The following is a 15,067-nucleotide window of genomic DNA, read 5'->3' as shown; positions in this document are numbered from 1 at the left end:
ACCCAGGAGGCAGATGTTGCAGTGAGCCGAGATCACACCATTGCACTCCAGCCTGGGGTACAAGAGCGAGACTTCCTCTCAAAAAAAAAAAAAAAAAAGAATAAAATAAAGATAACAGGGCTACACAGACCGGTGGCTCACGCCTGCAATCCCAGCACTTTGGGAGGCCGAGGTGGGCAGATCATGAGGTCAAGAGACCGAGACCATCCTGGCTAACACAGTGAAACCCTGTCTTTACTAAAAATATAAACAATTAGCCGGGCGTGGTGGCAGGTGCCTGTAGTCCCAGCTACTCGGGAGGCTGAGGCGGGAGAATGGCGTGAATCCAGGAGGCGGAGCTTGCAGTGAGCTGAGATGGCGTCACTGCACTCCAGCCTGGGCGACAGAGCCAGACTCCGTCTCAAAAATAAAATAAAATAAAATAAAATAAAATAAAATAAAATAAAATAAAGATAACATTTTCCCCCTCCACTGAGGCAATCGTAGATACTAGTTTCTTGTATGTCCTAGAAATATATATTAATAGCTAAAATTGATTGAACATTTAGTTTGTGTCAAGCACTATTCTAAGTCCTTTGTACTTAATGAATTTAATCCTGTATGATGCAGTTGCTATTATTATTCCTTCTTTGTAGACAAGTACACTGAAAGGAAGAGAGGCTAAGTAGCTGCCCCAATCCACGCAGACAGTGGTGGCTTCAGGGTCTGAGTTCTTAAACCTACTTTATATTACCTTTGTGCAGAGTTTAGATATTATCTTTATTTATTTTATTTTATTTATTTATTTTTTTGAGACAGTGTCTCACTCTGTTGTCCAGGCTGGAGTCCAGTGGCGCGATCTCAGCTCACTGTAGCCTCTGTCTCCCAGGTTCAAGCGATTCTCCTACCTCAGCCTCCCAAGTAGCTGGGACTACAGGCATGCATCACCATGCCTGACTAATTTTTTTATGTTTAGTAGAGACAGGGTTTCACCATGTTGGATAGAATGTTCTTGAATTCCTGACCTCAGGTGACCCGCCTGCCTTGGCCTCCCAAAGTGCTAGGATTACAGGCATGAACCACCACACCCGGCCTGTCTTTATTTTTTTAAATCTTTGTGTATTTATTTTTTTAGAGCCAGCATCTCACTCTGTCACCCAGGCTGGAGTACAGTGGTGCAATCATAGCTCACTGCAACCTCAATCTCCTGGGCTCAAACCATCCTCCCACCTCAGCCTCCCGAGTAGCTGGGACTATAGGTGCAAGCCACTGTGCCCAGCTTATCTTTAAAAACATGTCAATTTGAGGCCAGGCTTGGTGGCTCACACCTGTAATCCCAGCACTTTGGGAGGCCGAGGTAGGTGGATCACCTGAGGTCAGGAGTTCAAGACCAGCCTGGACAACATGGTGAAACCCCATCTCTACAAAAATACAAAAATTAGCTGGGCATGATGACAGATGCCTGTAATCCCAGCTACTCAGGAGGCTGAGGTGGAAGAATTGCTTGAACCGGGAGGCGGAGGTTGTAGTGAGCCGAGATCGCGCCATTGCACTCCAGCCTGGGCGACACAGTGAGACTCCATTTCAAAACAAACAAACTAAGGCCAGGCATGGTGGCTCATGCCTGTAATCCCAGCACTTTGGGAGGCCAAGACGGGCAGATCACCTGAGGTCAGGAGTTTAAGACCAGCCTGGCCAACATGGCGAAACCCCGTCTCTACTAAAAATACAAAAATTAGGTGGGATTGGTGGCATGCACCTGTAATCCCAGCTACTTGGGAGGCTGAGGCAGGAGCATCACTTGAACCTGGGAGGCAGAGGTTGCAGTTAGCTGAGATCGTGCCATTGTACTCCACCCTGGGTAACAAGAGTGAAATACCATCTCAGAGAAAAAAAAAAAAAAGTGAAAAAACAGCCAGACATAGTGGATCATGTCTGTAATCCCAGCACTTTGGTAGGCCAAGGCAGGCAGATCACCTTAGGTCAGGAGTTTGAGATCAGCCTGGTCAACATGGTGAAACCTCATCTCTACTAAAAATATAAAAATTAGCTGGGCGTGGTAGGACGTGGCTGTAATTCCAACTACTTGGGAGGCTGAGGCAGGAGAATCTCTTGAATCTGGGAGAAGGAAGTTGCAGTGAGCCAAAATCGCACCACTGCACTCCAGCCTGGGTGACAGAGCGAGACTCTGTCTCAAAATAAATAAATAATAAAATGTTAAAAAACAACAAATGCTGGTAAGGTTGCGAAGAAAAAGGAACACTTTTACACTGTTGGTGGGAGTGTAAATTAGTTTAACCATTGTGGAGGACACTGTGGTGATTCTTCAAAGATCTAGAGGCAGAAATACCATTTGACCCAGCAATCCCATTACTGGGTATATACCCAAAGGAACAGAAATCATTCTATTATAAAGATACGTGTATGAGTATGTTCATTGTGGCACTATTCACAATAGCAAAGACATGGAATCAACCCAAACGCCCATCAGTGATAGACTGGATAAAGAAAAGGTGGTACAGGCTGGGTGTGGTGGCTCATGCCTGTAATCCCAGGATTTTGGGAGGCTGGGGCGGGTGAATCACCTGAGGTCGGGAGTTCAAGACTAGCCTGACCAAACTGGAGAAACCCCATCTCTACTAAAAATACAAAATTAGCTGAGCATGGTGGTGCATGCCTGTAATCCCAGCTACTCAGGAGGCTGTGGCAGGAGAATTGCTTGAACCTGGAAGGCGGAGGTTACGGTGAGCCCAGATCGTGTCATTGCACTCCAGCCTGGGCAACAAGAGCCCAACACGAACTCCATCTCAAAAAAAAGAAAAAGGAAAAGAAAGAAAAGAAAGAAAAGAAAATGTGGTACTTACACACCATGGAATACTATGCAGCTGTAAAAAGAAATGAGATCATGTCTTTGCAGGGACATGGATGGAGCTGGAAGGCATTATCCTCAGCAAACTAATTGCAGGAACGGAAAACGAAACACCACATGTTCTCACTTATAAGTGGGAACTGAATGATGAGAACACATGGACACATGGAGGGGAACAGCACATACTGGGGCCTGTCAGTGGGAAGGGGCAGAGCATCAGGAAGAATAGCTAATGAATGCTGTGCTTAATAACCAGGTGATGGGATGAGCTGTGTAGCAAACCACCATGGCATGGGTTTACCTATGTAACAAACCTGCACATCCTGCACATGTACCCAGAACTTAAAATAAAAGTTGAAGAAAAAAAATTAATAAAAACATGTCAATTTAGCAGAGAGAAATCCCAATTGTTTGGATATTAGTGAACTTAAACATTTTTCATATGTTAATCAGTCATTTATATTTATTCTTTCTATGACTTTCCTTCTATGTGAACATTTTTCAGCTTTTAAAATGTCACCATGTTCTAAAGTTGTCTCTATAAAATTAATGTGTTAATTATTTTGAAGCATCCAGTCAGGCAGAAAGGGTAATTATTGTGCTAACTGGAATATTCTACTCTAAATTTTAGTAGGTCTATGGGTGCGGTGGCTCATGCCTGTAAGCCCATCAGTTTGGGAGGTTGAGGTGGGCAGATTGCTTGAGGTCAGGAATTCAAGACCAGCCTGGCCAACATGACGAAATCCTGTACCTGCTAAAAATAAAAAAATTAGCTGGGTGTGGTGGTACGCACCTGTAATCCCAGCTACTCGGGAGGCTGAGGCAGGAGAATCACTTGAACCTGGGAGGCAGAGGTTGCCATGAGCCGAGATCATGCCACTGCACTCCAGCCTGGGAGACAGAGTGAAACTCCGTCTCAAAAAAATAAAATACAGGCCAGGCATGGTGGCTCATGCCTGTAATCCCAGGACTTTGGGAGGCCAAGGTGGGCTGATCACCTGAGGTAAGGAGTTCGAGACCAACCTGGCCAACATGGTGAAACCCCATCTCTACTAAATACAAAAAAATTAGCCAGGCATGGTGGTGGGCACCTGTAATCCCAACTACTCGGAAGGCTGAAGCAGGAGAATCGCTTGAACCGGGGAGGCGGAGTTTGCAGTGAGCCAAGATCACGCCACTGCACTCCAGCCTGGGCAACAGATCCAGATTCTGTCTCAATAAAATAAAATAAATACATAAGTAAATTTTAGTAGGTCAAATATATTTTTAAAACTTTATAAGTTTAGGCCAGGTGTGGTGGCTCACACCTGTAATCCCAGCACTTTGGGAAGCTGAGGTGGGAGGATCAACTGAGCCCAGGAATTCAAGACCAGCCTGGGCAATGTAGGGAGACCCCATCTCTATAAAAAATGTTTTTAAAAATTAACCAGGTGTGGTGGCACACACCTATGGTCCCAGCTACTCAAGAGGCTAAAGTAGGAGGATTGCTTGCACCCAAGAGGTTGAGGCTGCAGTGAACTATGATCGCATCACAGAGCGAGACCCTGTCTCAGGGCAGCGCAGGGCAGGGAATCAATCTCACACTTTTACCTCATCATTTATAGATATAAATGATATTTAGGAAGAATAAAAGAGAAAAATTTCCTTAGCTCATCAAAAAGCCTTATAATGTTTAGTCCTTGGACAATCAGAGATTTCAAGTGCTATAGGAATCACTTAATGTGATTTTTAAATTTTTAATTACATTTTAAATTTAATTAAATTTTAAATATTTTTTAAATTTAAATTTTTAAATTTAATTAAATTTTAAATTTTTCATGTGATTAAAAAAATTTTAACAACAAGTGATTGTTTTTTCAAAGTCTTAAGAAGAAGCTAATGTTATGTGACATTTTCTTGTGTAAGTTTCAATGATGTTTACAATTTGTCTTTGATGATTGTGCTTTATTTCTCCATGTGGGGATCTTGTTCCTTATCTTAGTGAACTGAAAAGAGTTTGAATTGGTATTGTCAAGGCATAGATTTAGTAAACCCCAGCTTCTCAGTTCCAGTAGAGAAAGTGAGCAAATGAGGAACTCAATAACTGGTGCTAAAGATAAAAATAATTTAAAGAAATTTCCCTCAAAACATTATTATTTTAGGCCGGGCATGGTGGCTCATGCCTGTAATCCCAGCACTTTGGGAGGCCAAAGTGTGTGGATCACTGGAGCTCAGGAGACCAGCCTGAGCAACATGGTGAAACCCCATCTCTACAAAAAAAAAAAAAAAAAATACAAAAAATTGGCCAGGTGCGGTGGCTCACACCTGTAATCCCAGGACTTTGTGAGGCCGAGGTGGGTGGATCACGCAGTCAGGAGATCGAGACCATCCTGGTCAGCACAGTGAAACTCTGTCTCTACTAAAAATTCAAAAATTAGCCAGGCGCGGTGGCGCACACCTGTAGTCCCAGCTACTCAGGAGGCTGAAGCACAAGAATCCTTTGAACCCAGGAGGCGGATGCTGCAGTGAGTTGAGATCGCACCACTGTACTCCAGCCTGGGTGACAGAGCAAGACTCTTGTCTCAAAAAAAGAAAAAAAAAAGTTAGCTGGTCATGGTGGTGCACACCTGTGGTCCCAGCTAGTGGGAAGACTGAGGTGAGGATTGTTTGAGCCCAGGAGGTAGAGGTTGCAGTGAGCCGAGATTGTGCCCCAGCCTGGCAACGAGATTGTACTCCAGCCTGGGCAACAGAGTGAGATCCTGTCTTAAAACAACAACAACCAAGAAAACACACATACATTATTATTTTAATTTTTTTTTTTTTTTTTTGAGACGGAGTTTCGCTCTTGTTGCCCAGGCTGGAGTGCAATGGCGTGATCTCTACTCACTGCAACTTCTGCCTCCCAGGTTCAAGCGATTCTCCTGCTTCAGCCTCCCAAGTAGCTAGGATTGCACCACCATGCCCAGCTAATTTTGTATTTTTTTTAGTAGAGACGGGGTTTCTCCATGTTGGTCAGACTGGTCTCGAACTCCTGACCTTGGGTGATCCGCCCGCCTCAGTCTCCCAAAGTGCTGGGATTACAGGTGTGAGCCGTGCCCAGCCTATTATTCATTTTTTTAAAGAGACACTGTCTTCCTGTCACCTAAGCTAGAGTATAGTGGTGCAATCATAGCTAACTGTAGCCTCAATATCTTGGGCTCACCTCAACCTCCTGAGTAGTTAGGACTACAGTTGCACCACCGTGCCTGGCTAATTTTCATATTTTTTGCTAGAGATGGGATCTTACTATGTTGTCCAGGATGGTCTCAAACTCCTGACCTCAAGTAATCCTCCTGCCTTGGCTTTCCAAAGTGCTGGGATTACAGGTGTGAGCCACCACACCCAGCCAAAACATTATTTTTAAACTATCCAATGGATGCCCATTTTTCATATAACAGTTTCCTCTTGTTGTATTACTGATTAATTCAGATAACTAACCTGTAGCACTAACAATAACATAGCAGCTGTTATTGATACAGGAGCTAGAAAGAAATTATTTAGGCAGATAGTGAGGGTAAGAGTCCTCAGCAAGGCTTTCCTTTTAATGAAAAGCAGCCCCCAAATCGTTTGTTTCCTAACAAAGAGCAGCCTGTAAAATTGAGCTGCAGACATAGACAAGCAAGCTGAAAGCTTGCACAGATGAATCCCTGCAGCTGTGCTAATAGGAGAAAGCTACCTGGGGGCTAGGCATGTGCAACATGGAGGATCCATCTTCTCTTTTCTTTGTCAACCATGTGTGCAGTAAAGAAGCAGGCAACAACGTGGTTCTGGCCAGGTAGAAACCTCATCTGCATGATAAAAGATTAGGGTGAGATGGTCAGCTTCTTCACACACTATGCTGATTTAAATGATTCAGAGAGCATTTAAATTTTGCAAATGGCACATCTGGTTCAAGCAATCTCTTGTGCTTATGTTTGTTTGAGACAGAGTCTCGCTTGGTCGCCCAGGCTCGAGTGCAGTGGCGCGATCTCGGCTCACTGCAACCTCCACCTCCTGGGTTCAAGCAATTCTTCTGCCTCAGCTTTCTGAGTAGCTGGGATTTCAGGCGCCTGCCACCACGCCCAGCTAATTTTTGTATTTTTAGTAAAGACAGGGTTTCACCATATTGGCCAGGCTGGTCTCGAACTCCTGACCTCGTGATCCGCCCGCCTTGGCCTCCCAAAGTGTTGGGATTACAGGTGTGAGCCACCACACCCGGCTCTCTTGTGCCTATGTAAATCAGACATTGCCTCCTCAAGCTCGTCCATAAAACCCCACACATGGCCAGCCGCGGTGGCTCCCACCTATAATCCCACACTTTGGAAGGCCGAGGCGGGCAGATCATGAGGTCAGGAGATTGAGACCATCCTGGCCAACATGGTGAAACCCAGTATCTACGAAAAATACAGAAAAAGGAAAAAAGGTTTTAGAACTCCCTGAATGGAATTTAGTTGTTCTGCTCTCTTCCATGCATATCTTTTTCAGAGATCATTTAAATTTTGTTGAGTAGATTTTTTTGCATGTTTTCTCTTCTAGGTCATGGGAGTTTATACTATATAAATGTAAATAGATAACTGTTGCAAGTCATTTCTTTGCAATAACAGGTTACGTGATCATAGTTGAAACAAAAACAGAGATACTAAAACAATAAGAGAGCATGCAGAAATATTCTGATGCAAATGTATTTGATGATTTGATTTCCTTCACTCTGGAATATACTACAGAATGTACTAATATAAATGTGCTTGCCTATGTCTAATCTAGAATATAATTATCCTGAACTCTACATGGTATTTTAGTCTAGAAAGTACTGTAGCTTCTCTGAGTTCTAAATCAAACCAGGAAACAGCAGAGGGCGCTGGTGCTGTGCTTTTGCAAGTGAGATGTGTGCTCATTTCCAGGGTCCACAAAATTTTCTGGCATGCTGTTTCCATGGAGAGGAAAGTAGGTGTTTTCTTTTTCTTTTTTTTTTCAATCAAGCCACCTGCAAACTGCAATGTGTTCTTTTAGTGATTTCTTTTTATATCTATGTTTTCCAGGAAGGTTCTGTTGAGCCTACGCAGTCACTTAGAAACAAGAAATATTTGAGAAATTTCTATGAAGTCAAATATGCATTATGTCTCCCACTCTCCAAAATATAACAAAACAAAACAAAACAACTAAACACCCTTGAATGGTATGGCTTACTCTGTTCTTGAACCATATGAGCACCTACTATTTGTTGATTCCATGTTAAACCAACAAAAAGATACTGAGCAGGCTTATGTTTAATGTATGTATTGAGCACCATTTTGCGCATATCAAATGCTTGAAACTGAAGCTTGAAATGTCAGTAAACTCCACAAGGGGTCTCTACATAAATTTTTTTCTTTTTTTCTTTCTTTCTTTCTTTTTTTTTTTTTTCAGATGGAGTGTCGCTGTCACCCAGGCTGGAGTGCAGTGGCACGATCTTGGCTCACTGCAAGCTCCACCTCCCGGGTTCACGCCGTTCTACTGCCTCAGCCTCCCAAGTAGCTGGGACTACAGGCGCCTGCCACCACGCCCAGCTAATTTTTTGTATTTTTAGTAGAGATGGGGTTTCACTGTGTTAGCCAGGATGGTCTCGATCTCCTGACCTAGTGATCCACCCGCCTCAGCCTCCCAAAGTGCTAGGATTACAGGCGTGAGCCACCGCTCCCAGCCCGGTCTCTACATAAATTGATCACAAGTTTTTGTAGAATAACGGTATAAAAAATAGTATAAAGCACATAGGATTATCTAATTCAGTTATGTTCTACAGGTCATTATTATACACATCCATCAAACTTGAAATCTATACGATTTACCTTCCAGATTTAGAAGAATTTTTTTTTTTTTTTTTTTTGAGACAAAGTCCTGCTCTGTTGCCCAGGCTGCAGTGCAGTGGCGCAATCTCGGCTCATTGCAACCCCTGCCTCCTGGGCTCAAGAGACTCTCCCACCTCAGCTTCCCGAGTGGCTGGGACTACAGGCATGCACCACCACGCTCAGCTAATTTTTCTATTTTTTGTAGGAATGAGGTCTCACCATGCTGCCCAGGCTTGTCTTGAACTCCTGGGCTTAAGCAATCCTCCCACCTCGGCCTTCCAAAGTGCTGGGGTTACAGATGTGAGCCACCACTTACCGGCTCAGTAACAAATTATTTTAAGGCTACAGAAAGAACATGGTGTTGCTTCAAATATGACACTTCCTTTTAATTAAATGTGTAGGAACAGAGCCAGAAGAGCTACTAAGGGCAGTCTCTGAGAAGAGAGAGGCTTGAGCTTTGTTGGGAGAGAAATCAGATAAAAATTCTTGCAGGAGGCAGGGATGGTGTCACAGGGTGGGGGCCAGAGTGCAGCTGTTGTGTCTGGTCTCTGGGGCAGTGGGGCCAGCCCTGCTGAGGCAGTGCTTGACTTCTGTAGTTAACAAGCAAATGAACGCGCTTTTGGCAAATGCCGTGCTCCTCACTAGATGGAAGAATCAGAAGATACCCTTCCAAGTCAATGAGCCGTCTGCTACAGTGGTTCTCAAAGGTTTTGTTTTGGAACTCCTTACACTCTTAAAAAGTAATAACAAGGGACCTGCTGGAAGCTGAGTCTCTTTCTCAGCCTGCAGGTTATGCTTGGAAGCCATCAGGTCAGGTGGGGAGTTTTTCCAGCTTCTGTTCTGGGGGTCTTGTGTGGATGCCCAGGGACAAGCCAGGCAAGGAGGCTGCTTTTGCCCTCGCCCTGTGGCTGCCAGACTGACTGATCCCGTTGGCATCAGATTCACACTGAAGAAACTGTGCTTTGTCCTGTGAATAGAAAGCCATGTCCAGAAGGCCCTAGTGTGTATAACCCACTTTCCCAGGAAGCACTGCAAAAGATAAAGGATGTCAGGGACAGAAGAAGAAAAAGTAGAAAGTATCAGAAAATCTCTAAGAGTTGCCTAGTAGACACGTCATACAAAAAGCCTAGTCTGGGCCAGGCGCTGTGGCTCACGCCTGTAATCCCAGCACTTTGGGAGGCCAAGGCGAGTGGATCGCCTGAGGTCAGGAGTTCGAGACCAACCTGACCAATATGTTAAAACCCCATCTCTACTAAAAATACAACAACATAAATTGATCACAATTTTTTGTAGAATAACAGTATAAAAAATTATAAAAAACAGTATAAAAAAAGTTAGCCCGGCATAGTGGCTTGCACTGGGAGTCCCAGCTACTTGGGAGGCTGAGACAGGAGACTTGTTTGAACCCGGGAGGCAGAGGTTGCAGTGAGCTGAGATCACGCCACTGCACTCCAGCCTGAGCGACAGGCCATCTCAAAAAAAAAAAAAAAAAAGTCTTGTCTGTGTTGCAGGTCTGTCTCAGTGCCTAGCTGACCCAGTGGTTTTAAAAGGACCAGAGTATTTTGGGAAATTGGATGAAATAAGTAGAGTTGCCATCAATAGTAGCACACTATGTTCAGGCTCGCTGTTGTCCACGTGCCCATACTCACATCATCTCTAGCTCTCAGGGCCACACTGTGTGAAGACAACGTGTGGAGATGGTGGAGCACTCAGGCATTTCTAGGCTCAACAGAACCCTGCAGCTGAAGATTAAACACCACCTGCATCTACTCAACTCACAGGTCAGAATGGCCGCTTCACAAAAGAAAAATCGCTCGCAGCTGAACACCAAGAATATGAACAGCAGCTACTTCAAGAATTCTATACATTAAATCCCAATTATCTCCATCTCTCCATGGGTTTAGATGATAGGAATAAGATCCAAATGATACCACTGCAGAGCCCAACTGACAAATGGCTTTGATTCTCCCAGAGTAGGGAGGAATGACAATTTCCACAGACATCTAACAGGGACAGACCTTCACCACCCACTGGTTTGCCCAAATCCAGCCCAGTCATTCCTCTCCGTTCATCTGGTCACAGTGCACAATTGCCTTCGGAAGGGGCAGGGACAGAGTCACAGCTACTATTCTTGGACAACCCAGCCCTGTCCTGGATCCCCATGTCATCCAAGGACTGCCCCATACCACCAGACCCACGCACCTCCTCCATCAGTCGCTGTGGCACTGTCATTCTCAAGCCATTGGACTTTGGTTTTTCTCAACAGCCAGAGGACGTGCTGGGCTTTGATGTCTTCGATGCTGTTTGGAAAGCCTTAGCAGGCCTGACTGAGATGGAGCTGCCAGGCCAGGCGTGAGCCTTCCCATCCATGTCTCTTCAGCAGGTCCTCCTCACACCCCACTGCTGCCCTTGGTCCAGGCTCTGAATTGCAGCCACCTGCTGCACCCACCAATGCCCACTCTTTCCACAGCACCCCTCCAGTCTTGCCACTGAGGACCCCTCGATTCCAGCAGCACCTCACAGTGTATGAGTCATTTTTTTTTTCCAGGCTAGGCAACTCTTAGAGATTTGTGAGAATCTGTCTCACAAATAAAATAAAATAAAATAATTTTTAAAAATGAAAAAGACTTTGAGAATCTGTGAATAACTCACACTGCCAAGTTGTTATGCCTGCAGGATTTGTCTCAGAGATATCTTTAAAAATGAGCTTGTTTATCACAAAATCAAAAATGTTTAATTTGATGGATACCTTACATTACTGAGTTTTTTGTTTGTTTTTGTTTGTTTTTCTGTTTGTTTGTTTTTTTTGTGATGGAGTCTTGCTCTGTCGCTCAGGCTGGAGTGCAGTGGCACGACCTCTGCCCACTGCAACCTCCGCCTCCCAGGTTCAAGCGATTCTCCTGCCTCAGCCTCTGGAGTAGCTGGGATTACAAGCATGCACCATCATGCCTGGTTAATTTTTGTATTTTTAGTAGAGACGGGGTTTTACCATGTTGGTCAGGCTGGTCCCGAACTCCTGACCTCATGATCTTCCCACCTTGGCCTCTCAAAGTGCTGGGATTACAGGCATGAGCCACCGCGCCCAGCCAATATCGAGCTTTATAAGGAAGGTAGAGTTTCACCATATTGGCCAGGCTGGTCTCGAACTCTTGACTTCAAGTGATCTGCCCTCTTCGGCCTCCCAAAATGCTGGGATTACATGCATGAGCCACCGCCCAGCCGGCATTCCCTTCATTTTAGCAAGGTTGATGGATAGATTACAGAGATCCATCAGGATTCTTGACTCTATTTCCCTTGTGACCCACAACATTGCATTGACAAAACGAGTAGCTGGGTTTAGAATGTGTAGATTGTGGCTATAGACACAGTGGGATTATAACACCTGCTGGAAGGCACCTGATGAGGTGATGTGCACATGGCGGGGCTCACAATCACAGTTGCAGTGCATCCGATGATGGCAGCTGGCAGCCAGTCCCAAGTGGCTTTTTCCCAGGCTTTTCCTGCACCTGGAGTGACTTTTTTTTTGTTTTTTTTTTTTGAGACGGAGTTTCGCTCTCATTGCCCAGGCTGGAGTGCAATGGTGCGATCTCGGCTCACTGCAACCTCTGCCTCCCAAGTTCAAGCAATTCTCCTGTCTCAGCTTCCCAAGTAGCTTGGATTACAGGCAGGCGCCGCCACGCTGGGCAAATTTTTTTGTATTTAATAGAGACAGGATTTCACCATGTTAGGCTGGTCGCAAACTCCTGACCTCAGGTGATCCAACCGCCTTGGCCTCCCAACGTGCTGGGATTGCAGGCATGCGCCACCTTGCCTGGCTGGGATCACATTTAATGTTCAGTTCCTGTCACTCCCTTTATTTTTCAAGAGTGCATGTTTCAGTATAATGTTTTGTTTTAATCATTTGAAAATGTGGCATTTTAATTATTAGTAATTGCATCTAATAACTAATTTCAGCATTTAAAAAATTAAAATGGGCCAGGTGCGGTGGCTCACGCCTGTAATCCTAGTACTTTGGGAGGCTGAGGTGGGTGGATCACCTGAAGTCAGGAGTTTCAGACCTGCCTGGCCAACATGGTGAAACCCCATCTCTACTAAAAATACAAAAATTAGCCAGGCGTGGTGGCGGGTGCCAATAATCCCAGCTACTCGGGAGGCTGAGGCAGGAGAATCGCTTGAACCTGGGGAGCGGAGGTTGCAGTGAGCCGAGATTGTGCCACTTCACTCCAGCCTGGGTGACAGAGCAAAACTCCATCTCAAAAAAAAAAAAAAGAAAATTATGTTCCCCTAAATATTCGGGACATTAACAATAAAACATTAAATCAACTAAAATAAAAAAAAAACCCTCAAACTTTATTATGACCCTAAGGACTTTAAAAACCCAAACCTTATTATTACCCCAGAAGACTTTTCTACAGCATATGTGGATTTTATTTATTCGTACTTACTGTATTAAATAAAACATTTTAAATATGTATTAATTCATAGAGTAAAAAACTGATTACAAGTTAACATATTTTTATGAAAATAACTATTTTTAAAACAAAAAATTAGGGCAGGCACAGTGGCTCATGCCTGTAATCCCAGCACCTTGGGAGGCAGAAGTGGGCGGATCACCTGAGGTCAGGAGTTCAAGACCAGCCTGGCCAACATGGTGAAACCCCATCTCTACTAAAAATCATACAAAAAATTAGCCGGGCATGGTGGCGCACTCCTGTAATCCCAGCTACTTGGGAGGCAGAAGCAGGAGAATCGCTTGAATCCGGGAGGCAGAGGTTGCAGTGAGCTGAGATCGCGACATGGCACTCCAGTTTGGGCAACAAAAGCAAAACTCCATCTCAAAAAAAAAAAAAAAAGAAAAAGTTAGTGAGAGGAGCGGCATTGTTTCACATTTTTACAAATTTCTTAGTTTCCTTTTCTTTTGAGACAGAGTCTTGTTATGTTGCCCAGACTGGTCTGGAACTCCTGGCCTCAAGAAGTGATCCTCCTGTCTCAGCATCTGAGTAGCTGTAATTTTAAGTGTGTGCCACTAGCCTGGCTAATTTTTACAAGTTTCTTTAATATCTGTCTTCCTTTTTTTTTTTTTTTTTTTTTTTTTTTTGAGACTGAGACTAACTCTGTCGCCCAGGATGGAGTGCAATGGCGTGATCTCGGCTCATTGCAACCTCCGTCTCCCGGGTTCAAACGATTCTCCTGCCTCAAGGAGAATCAAGCGATTCTCCTGAATAGCTGGGATAACGGGCGCCCACCACCATGCCTGGCTGATTTTTGTGTTTTTTAATTTTTATTTATTTATTTTATTTTAATTTAATTTTATTATTTTTTTGAGACAGAGTCTCGCTCTGTCGCCCAGGCTGGAGTGCAGTGGCGCAATCTCCGCTCACTGCAAGCTCCGCCTCCCAGGTTCATGCCATTATCCTGCCTCAGCCTCCCGAGTAGTTGGGACTACAGGTGCCTGCCACCACACCCGGCTAATTTTTTTTTTTTTTAAGTAGAGACGGGGTTTCACCGTATTAGCCAGGATGGTCACGATCTCATGACCTTGTGATCTGCCTGCCTCGGCCTCCCAAAGTGCTGGGATTACAGGCATGAGCCACCGCGCCCTGCCAATTTTTGTGTTTTTAGTAGACATCGGGTTTCACTATGTTGGCCACCCTGGTCTGGAACTCCTGACCTCAGGTGATCTGTCTGCCTTGGTCTCCCAAAGTGCTGGGATTACAGGCATGAAATACCGTGTCCGGCATAATGTCTGTCTTAACAGAATGTCACTGAATTTTCATATGTGTCTCTACATTCAATCTATTGTGATATAACATACCATGTAGCCTCTGGAAAACTCTAATGTTAACTGGAGAAAGAGAATGAAAAGGCCAATATTATCTTAGATTTATTATGAAAATATATTTTTCTTTTTTAAAACAATTTCTTTTTTCTTTGAGACGGAGTCTTCCTCTGTCACCCAGGCTGGAGTGCAATGGCCCAATCTTGGCTCACTGCAACCTCTGCCTCCTGGGTTCAAGAGATTCTCCTGCCTCAGCCTCCTGAGTAGCTGAGGCCACAGGTGTGCACCATTACACCTGGCTAAATGTTGTATGTTTAGTAGAGATGGTGTTTTACCACATTGGCCAGGCTGGTCTTGAACTCCTGACCTCAAGTGATCCGCCCGCCTCAGCCTCTCAAAGTGCTGGGATACAGGTGTGATCCATGGCTCCCAGCCAATCCCCTAAATCATTTTGAAGTATGCAGTTCAATACTGTTAAGTATATTCAAATCGTTGTGCAGCAAATCTCTAGGACTTTTTCATCTTAGAAAACTGAAATTCTGGCTGGGCGCAGTGGCTCATGCCTGCAATCCCAGCACTTAGGGAGGCTGAGGCGGGTGGATCACGAGGTCAGGAGTT

This window comes from Pan troglodytes, chromosome 14, assembly GCF_028858775.2.
Source record: "Pan troglodytes isolate AG18354 chromosome 14, NHGRI_mPanTro3-v2.0_pri, whole genome shotgun sequence".
Classification (NCBI taxonomy): domain Eukaryota; kingdom Metazoa; phylum Chordata; class Mammalia; order Primates; family Hominidae; genus Pan; species Pan troglodytes.
This window is presented reverse-complemented; position numbering follows the sequence as displayed.